Raw genomic sequence first — 17,629 nt, 5'->3', positions numbered from 1 at the left:
AAGAAGAAGAAGAAGAAGAAGAAGAAGAAGAAGAAGAAGAAGAAGAAGAAGAAGAAGAAGAAGAATGATGATGATTATTTTATTATAAGAGATTCTCATGGTCAATGACACAACTTTGCTCAAGCAAGGTGTAGTTCTACAGTTTTCATCTGTGGATCTTAATCTCTAAATTTCTAGGTTTATAGTGTTTGCATCTGGATCTTCTTGAGCTTTATGGTTTTAGTTCATTGATTTGTTGTGTGGGGACTGTGGAGACACAGCCTTGATAACCTCCCTTGCTGTCCTGGGAGTATAATAATGCTTTAAATGTGTACTTCTTGGCATACTCTTTATCTAATATCTGTGTGTTTTGTAGAGAAAAAAATAATACCTAATCCACTTTCTTTCCTGAGTCTCTGTTATGCTCAATATGATAAATATAAACTTTATTGTATGTTACAACTTAATCACTGTGTATAAAATATTTCTCCTGAAGCTCCTATTTTTTAATGCTCCTTTTCTTTGTAAGCATACCTATTCAATCTAGCATTTCTGAATGTCTTCCAGAGTTTACAGATTTATTTAGCAAATGAAAATCCAGGCCTCCAGTCCAATTTGAATTTATGATAAACAACAAATTTATTTTAGTATAATATTTTCCAAATATTTCATATTATATATTTAAACCAAAACTCTATTTGTTGTTTACAAGAAATTCAAATTTATCTGAGTGCTGGATTTTTTCTGGCACCTCTACCTCGTGTACACAGTGTCTCAATCCACATCGTCTGCTAGTTTGGTACATATTACCTGCTTTTCAATAAAGCCTCACTTGACTCTGTCTCCATGATTGCATCCATACCTTTTTGTCCTGTAGATGTTTTTCCTTATGTCTCTAATGGAATTTAATATCTTGATATATCTGATCACATTTGGGAGTTTCCTGTAGGCAGAGAAAATGTTCTCTTCATCTTTGTACTCACAGCACATACACCATGGCTTAACCTTAAAAGGAAATTAGTTAGTCATTGCTGGCTACATTAATATATGTTTATTACTTCCTTTGATTTAGCAATAAATTTTGAGAAAAAGTGCACAATAATAGTAATAATGACTAATATTTCTCGAATGTTGTCTATATTCGAAGCATTATTCTGTGTGCTGTTTCTGGTATAATATATGAGTTATTGCAAAGCCTCAGATTTTACAAAATCATGCATTAAATGTAAGGTAGATAGAAAGAAGAAGTTCAAATCACATGCAGGTTTATAATCAGAAGACCAACAATAACAGCATTAATTCTAATAACTATGCTGGTTCATATTAAAAATAAGTTAATTTATAATAAGTAACAGAAAAAAACACTACGATAAATCTAGTACTTTACATTAAAATTAACAAAATAGGGATGGGAACTTGATATAAAGGGTATAAGGAACTATTGTTGTTCAGTTATGGAGATATGAGAAACATGTACAAGTCAGGTAGAACCATGAAATAAGCGTATTCAGAACTGAGCCTGGTGTCAAACTGAGCATCAAAGAAGAGTGACTGGGCATCACATACATCATTGCATGGTGCAAAAAAAAAAGCTGGGAAAATTTGGCATGGACCAACACAAATTCTTTGTTATGTCAACATTATCCCTATATACTGATTACCTGTATGATTAATTTTATGAGTTAATGTTTCTAAAAAGCCTATGCAGTTAAGAACTAGCATTTTTTTTTTCATTTTCCTAGCTCTTTTATCATTTAGAAAAAATACCTGGAACAAAAAATATTGTTTTATAATTAGTATACTTTAAGTTCTAGGGTACATGTGCACAACATGCAGGTTTGTTACATATGTATACATGTGCCATGTTGGTGTGCTGCACCCATTAACTCGTCATTTACATTAGGTATATCTCCTAATGCTATCCCTCCCCTCCCCACCCCAGGACAGGCCCCCGTGTGTGATGTTCCCCTTCCTGTGTCCAGGTGATCTCATTGTTCAATTTCCACCTATGAGTGAGAACATGCGGTGTTTTGTTTGCTGTCCTTGCGATAGTTTGCTGAGAATGATGGTTTCCAGCTTCATCCATGTCTCTGCAAAGGACACGAACTCATCCTTTTGTAACATGTCTATGAGAACACAGCTAGTGAGGATAGAGCCAAGTTTCCAGCCCAGATTGCCTGAGACATAATCATCACTCTTGTCTATGAAGATATTTATATATTTTTGAATGGTTGTTCCTTGTTGAAGTTGTAAACTGTGACATTAGTGTTTTAAAACTTCCTGATTTATAAGCCTGGAAATATCAAAAGAATAACTAACTTCATATTCTCTTGATACAGAACCCAAAAGTATATAAAATTTAACATGTCAATTTCATCTCTATTTTAAGGTATCTTTTTTGAAATACTGATTTTTAATATCAAAATGCTGAAATTGATTTGTAATTTATTAATAGTTACATGTTTTCTAAGCTCATTTATCATTCCCTTTATGTATGATATGACCTCAGATCTATGCAGATAGATCTTTGGCGGGAGTATGTGTATTTTACAAATTTTCCTCCATGTCTCGAGTCAAGTGGACACATTTTTCAAGTAGAGCAATAATATTTTCTTTCTCTGTAATTCAGAATGTTAATCCACAGTTTTTACTCAGTCTGAATATGACTAGGATTATTTTATATAAATTCAAGAAAAATGGGCAATAATATCTCATCATATGAACAAAAGGGCAGAAAAATCTGTCTGTACTATGTGTATTTTCAGATAGATGAGGGTGCAAGAGATATTGTAAATGTATTTTCTCACATACTGATGGTTTCCTAGTTCCTTATTTCACCTAAGACTTAGCTATCCTTTTGCACTTACGTTACAGGAACTACTCCCACCTTATTAAGAAGAGCTAAGGTATTTCTTTACATAAAAAAGAATGAATACACCCAAATCATGTAAATAATGTTTTATTTTACATGTATAGATTATTTCTTTGCAAAGAGCTTCTTTAAATTTACAGAATATAATTTTACAATACTGAAATTGATAACCTTTAAATGTCAATGTCATAGAAGAGTAATTTGTACAAATTTACATTATGTGAATTCAGTAATCCTAACTTAAATTATTTGTATTATGGAAAAGAGGCCCTCAGGTAACACTCAGCTTTTTTGGTTGAATCTTAACAGAATATCTTATAATAGTTAGAAATAAAAATTGACTCTGTCTGTGGAAAAATAACTTACTAAACATTTTTACTATTCAAAAAGGGCTTTAGAACTCATGAAGAGTCAACACTCTAAAGAAATGAAAATATGAATATATCATAAAAGAAATCTGGCATTGTTATTAAGAGTTTATGAAATTAGGGAAAATATTTTATATTTAAATTTTTGTGCTCTCAAATAATGTTATGATGGTTACTAAGAAATTACACTGAGGCCCGGTGCGGTGGCTCAAGCCTGTAATCCCAGCACTTTAGGAGGCCGAGACGGGCGGATCACGAGGTCAGGAGATCGAGACCATCCTGGCTAACCCGGTGAAATCCCATCTCTACTAAAAAATACAAAAAAAAAAAAAAATAGCCGGGTGATGTGGCGGGCGCCTGTAGTCCCAGTTAGTGGGGAGGCTAAGGCAGGAGAATGGCGTAAACTCAGGAGGCAGAGCTTGCAATGAGCCAAGATCTGGCCTCTGCACTCCAGCCTGGGTGGGGCGACAGAGCGAGACTCCGTCTCAAAAAAAAAAAAAAAAAAAAAAAAAAAAAAAAAAAAAAAAAAAAAAAGAGAAAGAAAGAAATTACACTGAAAAATTAAATTCTTAAATATTATTTGAAACTCTACACTCTAAAAAACGATAGTAGCTATTATTGAATATTCTTATTATTCATGTGATTGCAAAGTAATACATAATAAAATCAAAATCTGGATGTAACTTTCTCCTGATACCAAATTCAAATCTGCTGATTTCTGCCTTATGATAAGTTAAGAAAAAGAGGCAGAGAAAAAAGTAAGAATGCATGATTCATTCCAATAAAAAAATAGAATGTGAACTGGCAAAAGCTGGTAAGGACACTCATCAAGAGTGTTAGGCAGTAAGTGGTTGTCAGAAAAATCATTTAAAAGCCCCAATGACAGCTTCAGAATATCCCTTTCAAAGTAAAATGAATCAATATGTTCAACAAACTTGTTACTTTCCTCCTCTATTTTAAGCTATATTTTTATTGGCAGTGTGATTCTTCTCAGGCAGATTTGTAAATTAGTAAGAGGTCTAAGAAATTCAGAGTCAAGCTTGTAATTAGGAAACATTAAACTTCTATTTTTATTTTTTAAATAATTAAATCATTTTAATAATTCCCAATGTCTACTCTTTGTTTTTTCTACAGAAAGCTTTTCTGTTGTGTGTAAGTGCAAGTATTTTATTTGCTCATAAACCTTAGGAATATTTCCAATCTGGTGCTTAGATGTAGCATAATTTTTTTCTTAATTTTTGTGTCCATTCAATAAATGACCTTTTATTCTACTTAATAATAAAGGCCTAAATTAAAGATCAACATTTCAATAGCTGATCATAGTATTCATTTGAAAGCCTGGTTTTTATGCAAATTGTTTATAAACTAATTTGAATATAAATTACTGGCAATTTTATAGCTAAAAATAATGTTATTGCCATAGTTGTGCCAAGAGGATAAGCAAGGGTATTTTGAATGGTTTTAAAACTCCAGACACTAACACTGTAAGATAATCTTGATTGAATAACACAAGAGTCTCTCTAGGCTTTTTATGTGGTCCGTGTTGTTGTAGTGCTTTGTACACAACAATGAGCTGCCTAATAATGTATTTTTGTTAGTGTAATAATTTAAAAAAAAGAAATATATAATTTTTACAAATACAAATAAAGATCTGATATGATATTAGACATATTTATAATATTTACTAGTTTTACACATCATTACTAAATGGGAAATATATTTCAATTGCATTGAGTAAAAACCATTGAAAAATGTATTTTATTAACTAATTTATTAATGCATATTTTAACACCACTTTATTCCAAGCACTCTTCTAGACCCTACAGATGAAGCAATGAACAAAAGAAGCAGATATCATCTTGTGGAGCTTATGTTTTAGTTGGGGAGATAACAATAGCAAATGTGTATAGTGTTAGGTAGTGATAAGTTCCCTAGAGAAAACTAAGATAGAAAGTTTGATAAGTTTGATAAGGAATATACCAGGTGTAGAAAGTATTTAATATAAAATATAGGAGATAGATAATTTTTACTGAAAAATTATAAATTTTGAATAAAACTAGATAGACGTGAGGAAGCATTTCACCAAAGTAAACATTTTTTAGTTTACTACAAATACAATTGTATTTTATTTCACTAAAATCAACATTTTTAGATAAAATATTCTAAGAAGAGTAAAGGCCTTAAGAAAATATATTATCTAGCATGCCTAAAGAACAGCAAAGAGGCCAAGATGGCTTATACAGAGTAGTGAAGGTGGTGAAATAACAAGAAATAAGGTCAACTAGAAAACAAGATGGTGGAGAGAGGGGAGTAAAATTACATGGAACGTGTATGGAGTTTGACTCTTGTCTAAGTGAAATGAGAATATTCGCAGTATTTAGTGCAAAAGAAGGTCATGCACTTTGACCTGATTAATAAAACTGTGTTTAGTGTAGAATGAAGATGACTAACGCTAAAGTTAAAAGATAAGTTAGGAAGCCATTAAAACAATGCAATGGAAAGGTGATAGTGACTTGGAGCAGATAAAAGCACTGAATATTAGGGTGGTTAGCTAGGACCATATTTTGAAGCTACAGCTTTCCACCAAATTTTCTGAAAAATTGAATTGAAAATGTTTAAGCATGAGAAAAATACAACAGTATACAAGGCTTTGGGATTACACTACTGATACGTATTCACTGAGTTAGCTAAAACTGTGGAAGCGACATATATCACATGGCGGGAAAGGGGGGTGAAAAATATTTAGTTTTGAACACGTGAAGTTGCTTGAGATACTTATATGCCACCCAGGTAACAACATGAGTGAAACAGGGAAACATTTAGTTGAGATAATCAGAATCACATTTTATTTAGTAGCATTTGTCATGCTAGTCTGTTGATATAAAGGTGGAAGGGAGCAGTCCAGGCCAATGAACTGGATTGGAAATAGGAAAATTTACTATCAATAAAAATATCATATGTAGTGGACACATGATTCATACTCTAACCAAACTATAACGAGCAGAAGTATATAATTCAATACTGGGATCTGAACAATAACCAATAAATAAATAAGCCTTGAACTAAGGACTTTTAGAGTTGATAGTTTTCTCTAAAATCACCTTTCCAGGAAACAGGCAGCTCTCAAAAGGACCAAACCCAACTGTTATATATATTATTCATTACCTTGGTAAGAATTCATAACAATCTGTTTCACCAGCATACAGATGATTATTTTGAAGTTTTCTCATAATTGTAAAAAAGGTATGGAACTACCAATTATCTCAGGCTACAAACTAGGATAATGAATTCCATCCACTTGAGTTCTTTAGTGAATTTTTAAGGGGGCTGAGTTGAAAATAAATATCAGAGTGTAGTAGTTAACATTTCTAAAATAGTTCTGCTTTTGGAAGCTCATTATTAATTTGATTGAAAGCTTCAAGGAAGCTCATTATTTGAATGACTTGTTATTCCTGGATAAAATCACGTTTTGTAAATATTGTTCATTTAACAATAGCCCCAGATATAGAAATTTCTCAGTCCTCTTTGATCTCCACAAGCTTTTATTTCAATTTATTTTTCTACAACTGGCAAAAGTGGGTGTGTGTCTTTTGTTGATCTAATAATATGTTGCATCAAGTCAGCCAAGACTTTTATAGAAATAAGTTTACTATTGCCTACTTACAAACAATTGGTCTCAAGGCACACCTTTTATAAGTCAAGAATACAGACATAAAATACAATTTATATATTTAATGTATTTGGAAATCACTCTGGCTAGATCAGCTTCCCAGCCTACACAGTTACCATTGATCTTCTCCAATTATTGGTAAGCAAACGTAGATGTCAGACAACTAAAATGTTCCCCATTGGAGTGTACAAAATTGTATACTCATTTTTTCTCATGATACTTGCTAGATGCTTGGCAAAGGATATACACTGGATTATATTTGTGAAGAACCAATATAACATGCTTCAATTAAATAAATTTATTAACCTGTATCAGTGCTATTGTGGCAAATAAGAAAGAACTGAGAAAAAAATGAGTGTGGGAAAGATCATAACACTAATTGGAGGGAAAGAATATAAGATAATGCCCTCCATGAGCTACTGGTCAAGATCTATGTTTTTCTCTTTAAATGATGTAACTCATCTTGCTCTCATTTTGTAGTCACTCCTCAGTAATGGGAATTGACATTGCCCCAACACTATGTCTTCATTTTGAAGGACTGGAATATCCTTAAATGGACAGTTACTAAATATAGAACATCTAGGAAAATAATAATTAAAATCCCATGCACTTCCCTATCCTTATCCATTGACCCACAAATATCCATGTAGCACACAATTTGTACCCTAATACAAAAGAAAAAATTAAATATTAAGCATTACTGTCAAGTTAAATATGTATGTAACATTAAGCAGTTTTAGGTACCAAATCAGTTCCACTTCCCCACTCTTTTTCATTGACGAGAGCTACAGAAAGACTTGCAAGTGTGGAACTAAGTGTAGCACCCAGTTACATGGGAAGGAAAGCCTAGTGTAATCAGCCGGGCACATAGTACACTTTTTCCTTAAATAAAATAAAATAAAATAATAATAGCTATTTTTCTTTAAAATGTATAAATTAGAGTAACTGATTTTCTAACTTATGAATGTATTATACAAACAAATTTAAATATAATGAATTTAGCTGTACCTGAGAATATTTATACTTGACTATGTTTCTATTACATGAACACACATGGTATGTCAGTCTCAGTTCGGTCAGAAAACTGACCTTATATTTGCTATAAAATAAAGACAGATGTAGAAATAAGAGTTTACATGTATGCAGATGGAAGTGAGGAAAAGAAGATCTGGAATACTGCCCCTGATGCATATGAGAAACTGGAATTATTGAAAGATCTCAGGGGCATAGCATCTGGCTACCACTATGAAAGAGGAGCAAGCAGAGAGGTCTGTGAAGCCATTGGTCTACCCTAAATCATCAAAGCATAATCTCAGAAGTGAGAATTGCTACTCTGACATAACTAATTACCATTGTTGAGAATCAGGGATCATGAGAAAATCTGCCAGGGCATCTCATCTGACTACAACATGCTCCATGAATAATACTTTTCTTTGTCGTCCTCATTCATTTTCCAAATATTTTATAAACTCCTGTCATTGACAAACTCTAATCCAAAATGTATAGGTAAAGAGATTCTGGAAAACCTGTACCAGGCTCTTTTGCATTGCACAGAGGAATGTGGGGATAATACTGAGTAGACCAGCTAATACAGTACAGCTCACATCCTCATAGACTTGGAATATATACATAACAATAACAACATCATACTTTACCCAACTTGATGCAACTATCTCACACCACGAAGGTCATGCTTACCTCCACCATAAATGGAGACACATGTATACATATGTCACTTTATATTTATTGATATTTATTTATTTATAGCTCACTCACTATTTCAATGAGCTATCTTGATTTGTAATACTGAATTAAATGCTGAAATATGTAGAAAATCTTACTATGTAAGAAATTTGTAGGAAATCTTACTATCTTATTATGTAGGCAATATGTAGGAAATATTACTAACTTACAGTGAGATAGTAAAAAAAAGAGTTAAAGAAAAAAACTGGTTTCATATATTTCATATATACTTAGTACACTCATGCACATGCCACACACACACAAACACCATGAACACACAAAACAAGGATTACATTTGTGTTTCAAAATTTTTCATGCACGATTTGGAGTAAAAGGAGCCTCACCTATATAAACTTCCTGGTTTCCTGACCAGCATTTTCTGACCGTGGGAGATATATTAACATCTATTTGTTTCTAGTTCAGATACTCTACTGCCTGAAACTAGACCTAAGTATTCAAAATGTTATTCTACTGTGCTTTCAGGCCATCTTCTTTATTTACATCAAAGTAATATCAATGAATTCTGTGGTCTAGATACTGTGTTTTGAATTATAATGAGTTACATTTAAGAAGATGCCTTATTATTTCATAATGCTGTGTGGATTATCCTGAGAGCAAATAACATTTTATAAATATATAGATGAGGGTGTTGCCAGAAGTACTGTGGGTAGGAAAGAAAATAAATATATCCAGGTAAATTTCTTAATGTGTGACTATCAGAATGGCCATGTAAGGATCTTAGTGAAACCTTGTAAAACCAAGACAGCAATTTAACCACAGAATATTTTAAAAACATAATCATTAAAATTTCTGAATACAGTAAATAGATAAATATTTGTTCGTGAAAATCTACTAAATCTTAACAAGAACAGTGGATGTCTGTGTCATTTGTGGTATTATCTATTACCTTACTGCAGCCCCTCCCACTCAATTTTCTTAGGGAAGCTCTACACCGGTAATATGCAGCCAAATATACAGGGTTCCCCTATTCTCCAAACAACCAAGATATTGTTTTTCACCCTTTCACTCAATGACATTTTGGAGAGGCTCTATTCCAGGTAGGCATGGCTGAGAGAAGCAGGTCTCCCTTCCTCTAGCCAAGTCCTCTAGAAGTCCTAACCCAAGTATAACAGGCCAAGAATATTGGGGCTCCAAACATCTCTTCCTCAACTTGTGCCTTCGTTACACAGTGATTCAAAGGCCCAGGATTCCTACTCCTAAATCTCCGATGCCTTCTCGTAGAACAAGGTTGTCACTCTAGGAAAAGCAGGTTTCTGCCCCAAGGTCTGGTCCAGTAGAGCAGGGGATCCACATGATGGAAAGGTGGACAATGAGGATGAGGAGATTCAGAGATTTGTCTGAAAGGATGGCTCTGACAGGACAAGATAGCCAAATGAAACAGAAAAAAAAAAAAAAATGAAGTTGGACTTCTACCTCACACTACATGCAAAGTTAAAATGCTTTAAGGTTAATATAAAAGCTAAAGGCACAAAACTAAATAAAACATAGCACAGATATTGATGACACGACACAGATATTGATGACATTGGCTTTGGTACTTTCTTTTAGCTTTGACGTTTTTACATTTTTAGTTTAGATTCAAAGTGTACATGTGCAGGTTGTTAAAAGTGTATATATAGTATGATGCTGCAAATTGGACTTCTACTGATCCCATCACACATATAGTGAACATAGCACCCAAAAGGAAGATTTTTAGCCCTTGCACTCTCCGCTCTTCCTTTTGGAGTTCCCAGAGTCTATTGTTTTTATCTTTGTGTCCATATGAACACATTATTTAGCTCTCACTTATAAATGACAACATGAAATATTTGTTTTTTTTTTTTGTCTCTGCGTTAGTTCACTTAGGATAATGGCTTCCATCTTTATTCATGTTCCTGCAAAGGAAACAATTTCATTCCTTTTTATGCTTGCATAGCATTTCATGGTGTGTATGTACCACCTTTTCTTTACCCAATTCACCATTGACGGGGACCTAGGTTGGTCAAACGTCTTTGTTATTGTGAATAGTGCTGCAATAAACATGTGAGTACAAGTGCATTTTTGGTAGTATTATGTATTTTCCTATGGGTATATACACAGTAATGCAATTGCTGGGTCGAAGGCAGTTCTATTTTTAGTTCTTTGAGAAATCTCCAAATTGCTTTCTATAATGGCTGAACTAACGTACATTCCTACCAACAGTATGTAAGCATTCCCTTTTCTCTGCAATCTCACGAGCATCTGTTATTTTTTGACTTTTTAATAATCGCCATCTGACTTGTGTGATGATATTTCATTGTGGTTTTGATTTGCATTGCTTCGATGATTAGTGAAGTTGAGCATTTTTTCATGTTTGTTGGCTGCATCTATGTCTTTTTAAAAGAAGTATATGTTCATGCCCCTTGCCCATGTTTTAATAGGATTATTTGCTTTTTTTCTTGTTGATTCACTTAAGTTCTGGATATTAGTCCTTTGCTGGATGCATAGTTAGTAAATATTTTCTCTCATTCTATAGGTTGTTTGTCTACTGTTGATAGTTTCTTTTGCTATGCAGAAACTCTTTAATTTAACTGGGTACCATTTATTAATTTTTTGTTTTTGTTGCAAATTGCTTTTGAGGACTTAGTCATAAATTCTTTACTGAGATTGATGTCCAGAATAGTATTCCCAGGTTTTCTTCTACGATTTTTTATAGTTTGAGGTCTTACAATTAGGTTTTTAATACATTTTGAGTTAATTTTTATATATGGTAAGAGATGGGGGTCCAGTTTTATTCTTCTGCGTATGGATAACCAGTTTTCCCAGTGTTATTTATTTAATAGGGCATTCCTTCCCCATTGTTTATTTTTGCTGAGTTTGTTGAAGATCAGTTGGCTGTAGGTGTACAGCTTTATTTTCTAGGTTCCCTATTCTGTTCTATTGACCTGTGTGTCTGCTTTTGTACCAGTATCATACTGTTTTGGCTACAGTAGTCTTGTAGTTTAGTTTGAAGTTGGGTAATGTGACGCTTCAGTTTTTGTTTTTGTTTTTGTTAGAATTGTTTTGGATATTTGGGCTATGTGGGGTCTTTTTTGGTTGGAATTTTAGAATAGTTTTTTCCTAGTTGTGTAAAAAATGATGGTAATTTGATGGGAATAGCATCAAAACTCTAGATTTCTTTGGGCAATTGGGCCATTTTAATAATTGTTAAAGTTTTAATGTGGTACTGTATTCAGTTTGCTAGTATTTTGTTATAGATTTTTGTATTTTTTGTATCTATCATATTGGCCTGTGGTTTTCTTTTTTTGCTGTGTTCTTGCCAGATTATGGTATCAAGTGGGATCTTGTTTCATATAATAAGTTAGAGAGGAGTCCCTCCTTCTTAATTTTTTTTGAAATAGTTTCAGTAGGATTGGTACCAGCTTTTCTTTTTATATCTGGTATAGTTCAGTTGTGAGTCCATCTGGTCCTCAGCTTTTTCTGGTTGTCAGGGATTTTTTATTACTGATTCAATTTCAGAATTCATTGCTGATCTGTTCACATCTAGAGCACAGCAACTAAAGGGGGAAAAGTCAATAATGTGGATGTTTTTCAAATTAGAAACTTTTGTGTGTAAAAAATAACAAAATTAGAAAAACATAGATTGGAAGAAAATATTTTCAAATTACATATCTATAATCTATCTATCTATCTATCTATCTATCTATCTATCTATCTATCTATCCATCTATTTATAATCTATCACTCATCTTTTTTTTTTTTGACACACCATCTCCTAATGCCATTGCTGGTCTTGAACTCCTGGCCTCAAGCCAAACTCCCACCTTGGCCTCCAAAAGTGCTGTGATTACAGGCATGAACCACTACATCCAGCCTTATATGTATAATAAGAGAAGTGTATCAACAATGTAAAAAACACTTTCACCCAATTTTTTAATGTAAAGATTTAAATAGACATTTTATTTCAAATAAGATACGCAAATAGCCAATAAGCAGCACATGAAAGGATATTTAATGTTATTAATCATCAGGAAAAGGCAAGTCAAAGTCACAATGAAATCACACTTCACATTTTCTTGAAGGCCTTGATTTAAAAAATAAGATAGGTAATAACAAGTGTTGGTAAGGATGTCCAGAAATTGAAACCATCAGACATTGCTGGTGGGAATACAGAATAACACAACTGCTTTCAAAACAACTTGACATATTATCAAAATGTTAAATGTAGACTTACCATGTAAACCACGTATTTTACTCCTATGGATATAACCAACAGAATTGAAGACACTTTATATAAACAAAAATTCATACATGAATATACATATTGATATTTTTGTTAGTATCAAAAAGTGGAAATGATCCAAATATCTATAAAGTCATGAATAGATAAATAAATATATCAATGCAATGGAATGCCAATCAACAAAAAATGAATAATATTACATGCTACAACAAAGATAGAACTTGAAATATGTTGTGAAATATACAGCCACAAGAAACTACATATTATAAGAGTTCAAATATAAAAATTGCCCAAAATAGACAATACTATAAGGACAAAATGCAAGCTAGTGGTTGCTGGGAATGGGGGACATGTGGGTGAAGTTTAGAGTGACTGCTAATAGATGCAATTAGGATATTTTTGGTAGTGACAAAAATATTGTAAAATTAAATATGATCATGTCCACATAATCATGTGTGAGTATACTAAGAACATTCAATTGTTTACTTTAAATAGGTAAATTATATGGGATCTTAATTACATCTTAATGATGCTGTTAAGTATTAATTATAACAGAAGAGAAAGAAAGGTGTCCATCTTCTAATGAGGATAAAAATGTCACAGTAAAATTGGTTCAATGTAATCAACGTGTTTTCAAGTGGCTTGCTATTTCCCCCTGTGGATCTGTGACATAGGAGGAACCACTGATAGTTTCTGCTGTTGGCTATGACCAAATTAGACTCATTAAATAGAAATTATTATTGTTGAATTTATATACAACCTCCTCCCTGTTGTGATCAACACTTTGTAGTGAATCCATAGAACAAGGACAAGAGCTACTGGAGGAAAAGCTTACTGGAACCCAGATAACTTACCTTTATTACCTGATTATTGAGACATTTATTTTTCTGTGCTTAACTTTTGATGTGCACTCTTGAGAAACAAATATTCTCATATATTTGTCAAATTGAGAGGTTTCTTCACATAGCTCTTTCTAGACCTCTTCATCATCCAATGTTCATTCTTTTTCTTCCTAAGTTTTTGACCTTTCAGCAAATTATCAGCTATGTTCCGTGTGTTCATGTTAATTCATACTTACCTCTCCCTTCAGATGAAGTCAGCAACTGGAGGTGAAGAGTTAAGTTTACCCACTTGGAGGATTTTCATTTTTGCATTTGTTCACTTTCAAGTGGTACTAGTATGTTTATTAGCATTATCCTAATTTAGATCTCATTTGTTTTTCTTCCTCAGTCAAGAGATTGCAGGAAATACTCCATGGGGCTTTGTGGGTTTAAGGTGAGAAGTCCATGTAGAAATGTGTTCCATGAGCATCTAATCTACTTCCTTAGACAACTTACATGCCTTTCCAACACCTGTTACCTTATATGCTCCCACGCACTATTTTCATTTGACAATCGACCGCTGCTAATGTACTCAAATTTATGGCTTTATGGCTCAGATCTCTAGAGTCTAACTAAAGTAGACTAGTTAAGTAGTAACCTAAAGGTTCATGACAAATCACTCTATTTCTATTATCTGCCAGGTTAATAAAGGATATTTTTCCAAAGAACACTTTCTATATTCAATGGCTTATATTTACACCAAACTACTTAGGGTATATAAATTATAGTTCACTAGTGGTGGCCTTCGTAAAACATTTCTATTTGCCATAGACATTTCACCCACAGTTGGATCTGCGATATCATATGACCCAAATGTTAGAGCACCTTGTTCCACAGTCCGAATCTGTTTCTCTCCTGTGAAACTCAAATCAAATATGTGGTTACTTGGTAAATGAATTTGTAGAAACACTTTACAAAGTAGAAACAGGTGCTGCCAAAATCTAGAGTAGGGTAGATATTAAGGGGATGGTGAGTTTGAGGTATTATTTTCCCTTTATACTTCCTGGAAGCCCTGGCCTATTTGCTGTGTCTTTTTTTTAACTTTTTTTTTTTTTTTAATTAGTATACTTTAAGTTCTAGGGTACATGTGTACAACGTTCAGGTTTGTTACATATGTATACATGTGCCATGTCGGTGTGTTGCACCCATTAACTCATCATTTACATTAGGTATATCTCCCACTGCTATCCCTTCCCCCATCTCCCACCCCACCACAGGCCCCAGTGTGTGATGTTCCCCTTCCTGTGTCCAAGTGTTCTCATTGTTCAATTCCCACCTATGAGTGAGAACAAGTGTTGTTTGGTTTTCTGTCCTGGGATAGTTTGCTGAGAATGATGGATTCCAGCTGCATCCATGTCCCTACAAAGGACATGAACTCATCCTTTTTTATGGTTTCATAGTACTCCATGGTGTATATGTGCCACATATACAACACATCCCATTTTTTTGTGTCCTCTTTTATTTCTTAATCCAGTCTATCATTGATGGACATTTGGGTTGATTCCAAGCCTTTGCTATTGTGAATAATGCCGCAATAAACACGCATGTGCATGTGTCTTTACAGCAGTATGATTTATAATCCTTTGGGTATATACCCAGTAACGGGATGGCTGGGTCAAATGGTATTTCTAGTTCTAGATCCTTCAGGAATCGCCACACTGTCTTCCACAATGGTTGAACTAGTTTACAGTCTCACCAACAGTGTAAAAGTGTTCCTATTTCTCCACATCCTCCCTAGTACCTGCTGTTTCCTGACTTTTTAATGATCACCATTCTAACTGGTATGAGATGGTATCTTATTGTGGTTTTGATTTGTATTTCTCTAATGGCCAGTGATAATGAACATTTTTTCACATGTCTGTTGGCTGCGTAAATGTCTTCTTTTGAGAAGTGTCTGTTCATTTCCTTCACCCACTTTTTGATGGAGTTGTTTATTCTTGTAAATTTGTTTAAGTTCTTTGTAGGTTCTGGATATTAGCCCTTTGTCAGATGAGTAGATTGCAAACATTTTCTCCCACTCTGTAGGTTGCCTGTTCACTCTCATGGTAATTTCTTTTGCTGTGCAGAAATTCTTTAGTTTAATTTGATCCCATTTGTCAATTTTTGCTTCTCTTGCCATTGCTTTTGGTGTTTTAGACGTGAAGTCCTTGCCCATGCCTATGTCTTGAATGATATTGTCTAGGTTTTCTTCTAGGGTTTTTATGGTTTTAGGTCTAACATTTAGGCTTTTAATCCATCTTGAATTAATTTTAGTATAAGGTGTAAGGAAGAGATCCAGTTTCAGCTTTCTACGTATGGCTAGCCAGTTTTCCCAGCACCATTTATAAAATAGGAAATCCTTTCCCCATTTCTTGTTTTTGACAGGTTTGTCAAAGACAGATGGTGTGGTATTGACATGTGTGGTATTATTTGTGAGGGTTCTGTTCTATTCCATTGGTCTATATCTCTGTTTTGGTACCAGTACCATGCCGTTTTGGTTACTGTAGCCTTGTAATATAGTTTGAAGTCAGGTAGTGTGATGCCTCCAGCTTTGTTCTTTGACTTAGGATTGTCTTGGCAATGTGGGCCCTGTTTTGGTTCCAATGAACTTTAAAGTAGTTTTTTCTAATTCTCTGAAGAAAGTCTTTGGTAGCTTGATGGGGATGGCATTGAATCTGTAAATTACCTTGGGCATTATGGCCATTTTTCATGATATTGATTCTTCCTATCCATGAGCATGGAATGCTCTTCCATTTGTTTGTGTCCTCTTTAATTTCGTTGAGCAGTGGTTTGTAGCTCTCCTTGAAGAGGTCCTTCACATCCCTTGTAAGTTGGATTCCTAAGTATTTTATTCTCTTTGAAGCTATTGTGAATGGGAGTGCACTCATGATTTGGCTCTCTGTTAGTCTATTATTAGTGTATAAGAATGCTTGTGATTTTTGCACATTGATTTTGCATCCTGAGACTTTGCTGAAGTTGCTTATCAGCTTAAGGAGATTTTGGGCCGAGGTGATGGGGTTTTCTAAATATACAATCATATCATCTGCAACAGGGACAATTTGACTTTCTCTTTTCTTAATTGAATATCCTTTAATTCTTTCTCTTGCCTGATTGCCCTGGCCAGAACTTCCAACACTATGTTGAATAGGAGTGGTGAGAGAGGGCATCCCTGTCTTGTGCCAGTTTTCAAAGGGAACGCTTCCAGTTTTTGCCCATTCAGTATGATATTGGCTGTGGATTTGTCATAAGCAGCTCTTATTATTTTCAGAAACATCCCATCAATACCCAGTTTATTGAGAGTTTTTAACATGAAGAGCTGTTGAATACTGTCAAAGGCCTTTTCTGCATCTATTGAGATAATCATGTGGTTTTGTCTTTAGTTCTGTTTATATGCTGGATTATGTTTATTGATTTATATATGTTGAAATAGCCTTGCATCCCAGGGATGAAACCCACATGATCATGATGGATCAACTTTTTTATGTGCTTCTGGATCGGTTTGCTAGTATCTTATTGTGGATTTTTGCATCGATGTTCATCAGGGATATTGGTCTAAAATTCTCTCTTTTTTTTTGTATCTCTGCCAGGCTTTGGTATCAGGATGACGTTGGCCTCTTAAAATAAGTTCGGGAAGATTCCCTCTTTTTCTACTGATTGGAATAATTTCAGAAGGAATGGTACCAGCTCCTCCTTGTACCTCTGGTAGAATTTAGCTGTGAATCCGTCTGGTCCTGGACTTTTTTAGTTGGTAGACTATTAATTATGGCCTCAATTTTAGAGCCTGTTATTGGTCTATTCAGGGATTCAACTACTTCCTGATTTAATCTTGGGAGGGTGTATGTGTCCAGGAATGTATTCATTTCATCTAGATTTTGTAGTTTATTTGCGTAGAGGTGTTTATAGCATTCTCTTTTG

The sequence above is a fragment of the Piliocolobus tephrosceles genome, chromosome 3 (genome assembly GCF_002776525.5).
Source record: "Piliocolobus tephrosceles isolate RC106 chromosome 3, ASM277652v3, whole genome shotgun sequence".
NCBI classification, from domain to species: Eukaryota; Metazoa; Chordata; class Mammalia; order Primates; family Cercopithecidae; genus Piliocolobus; species Piliocolobus tephrosceles.
Note: the sequence above shows the minus strand (reverse complement) of the source record.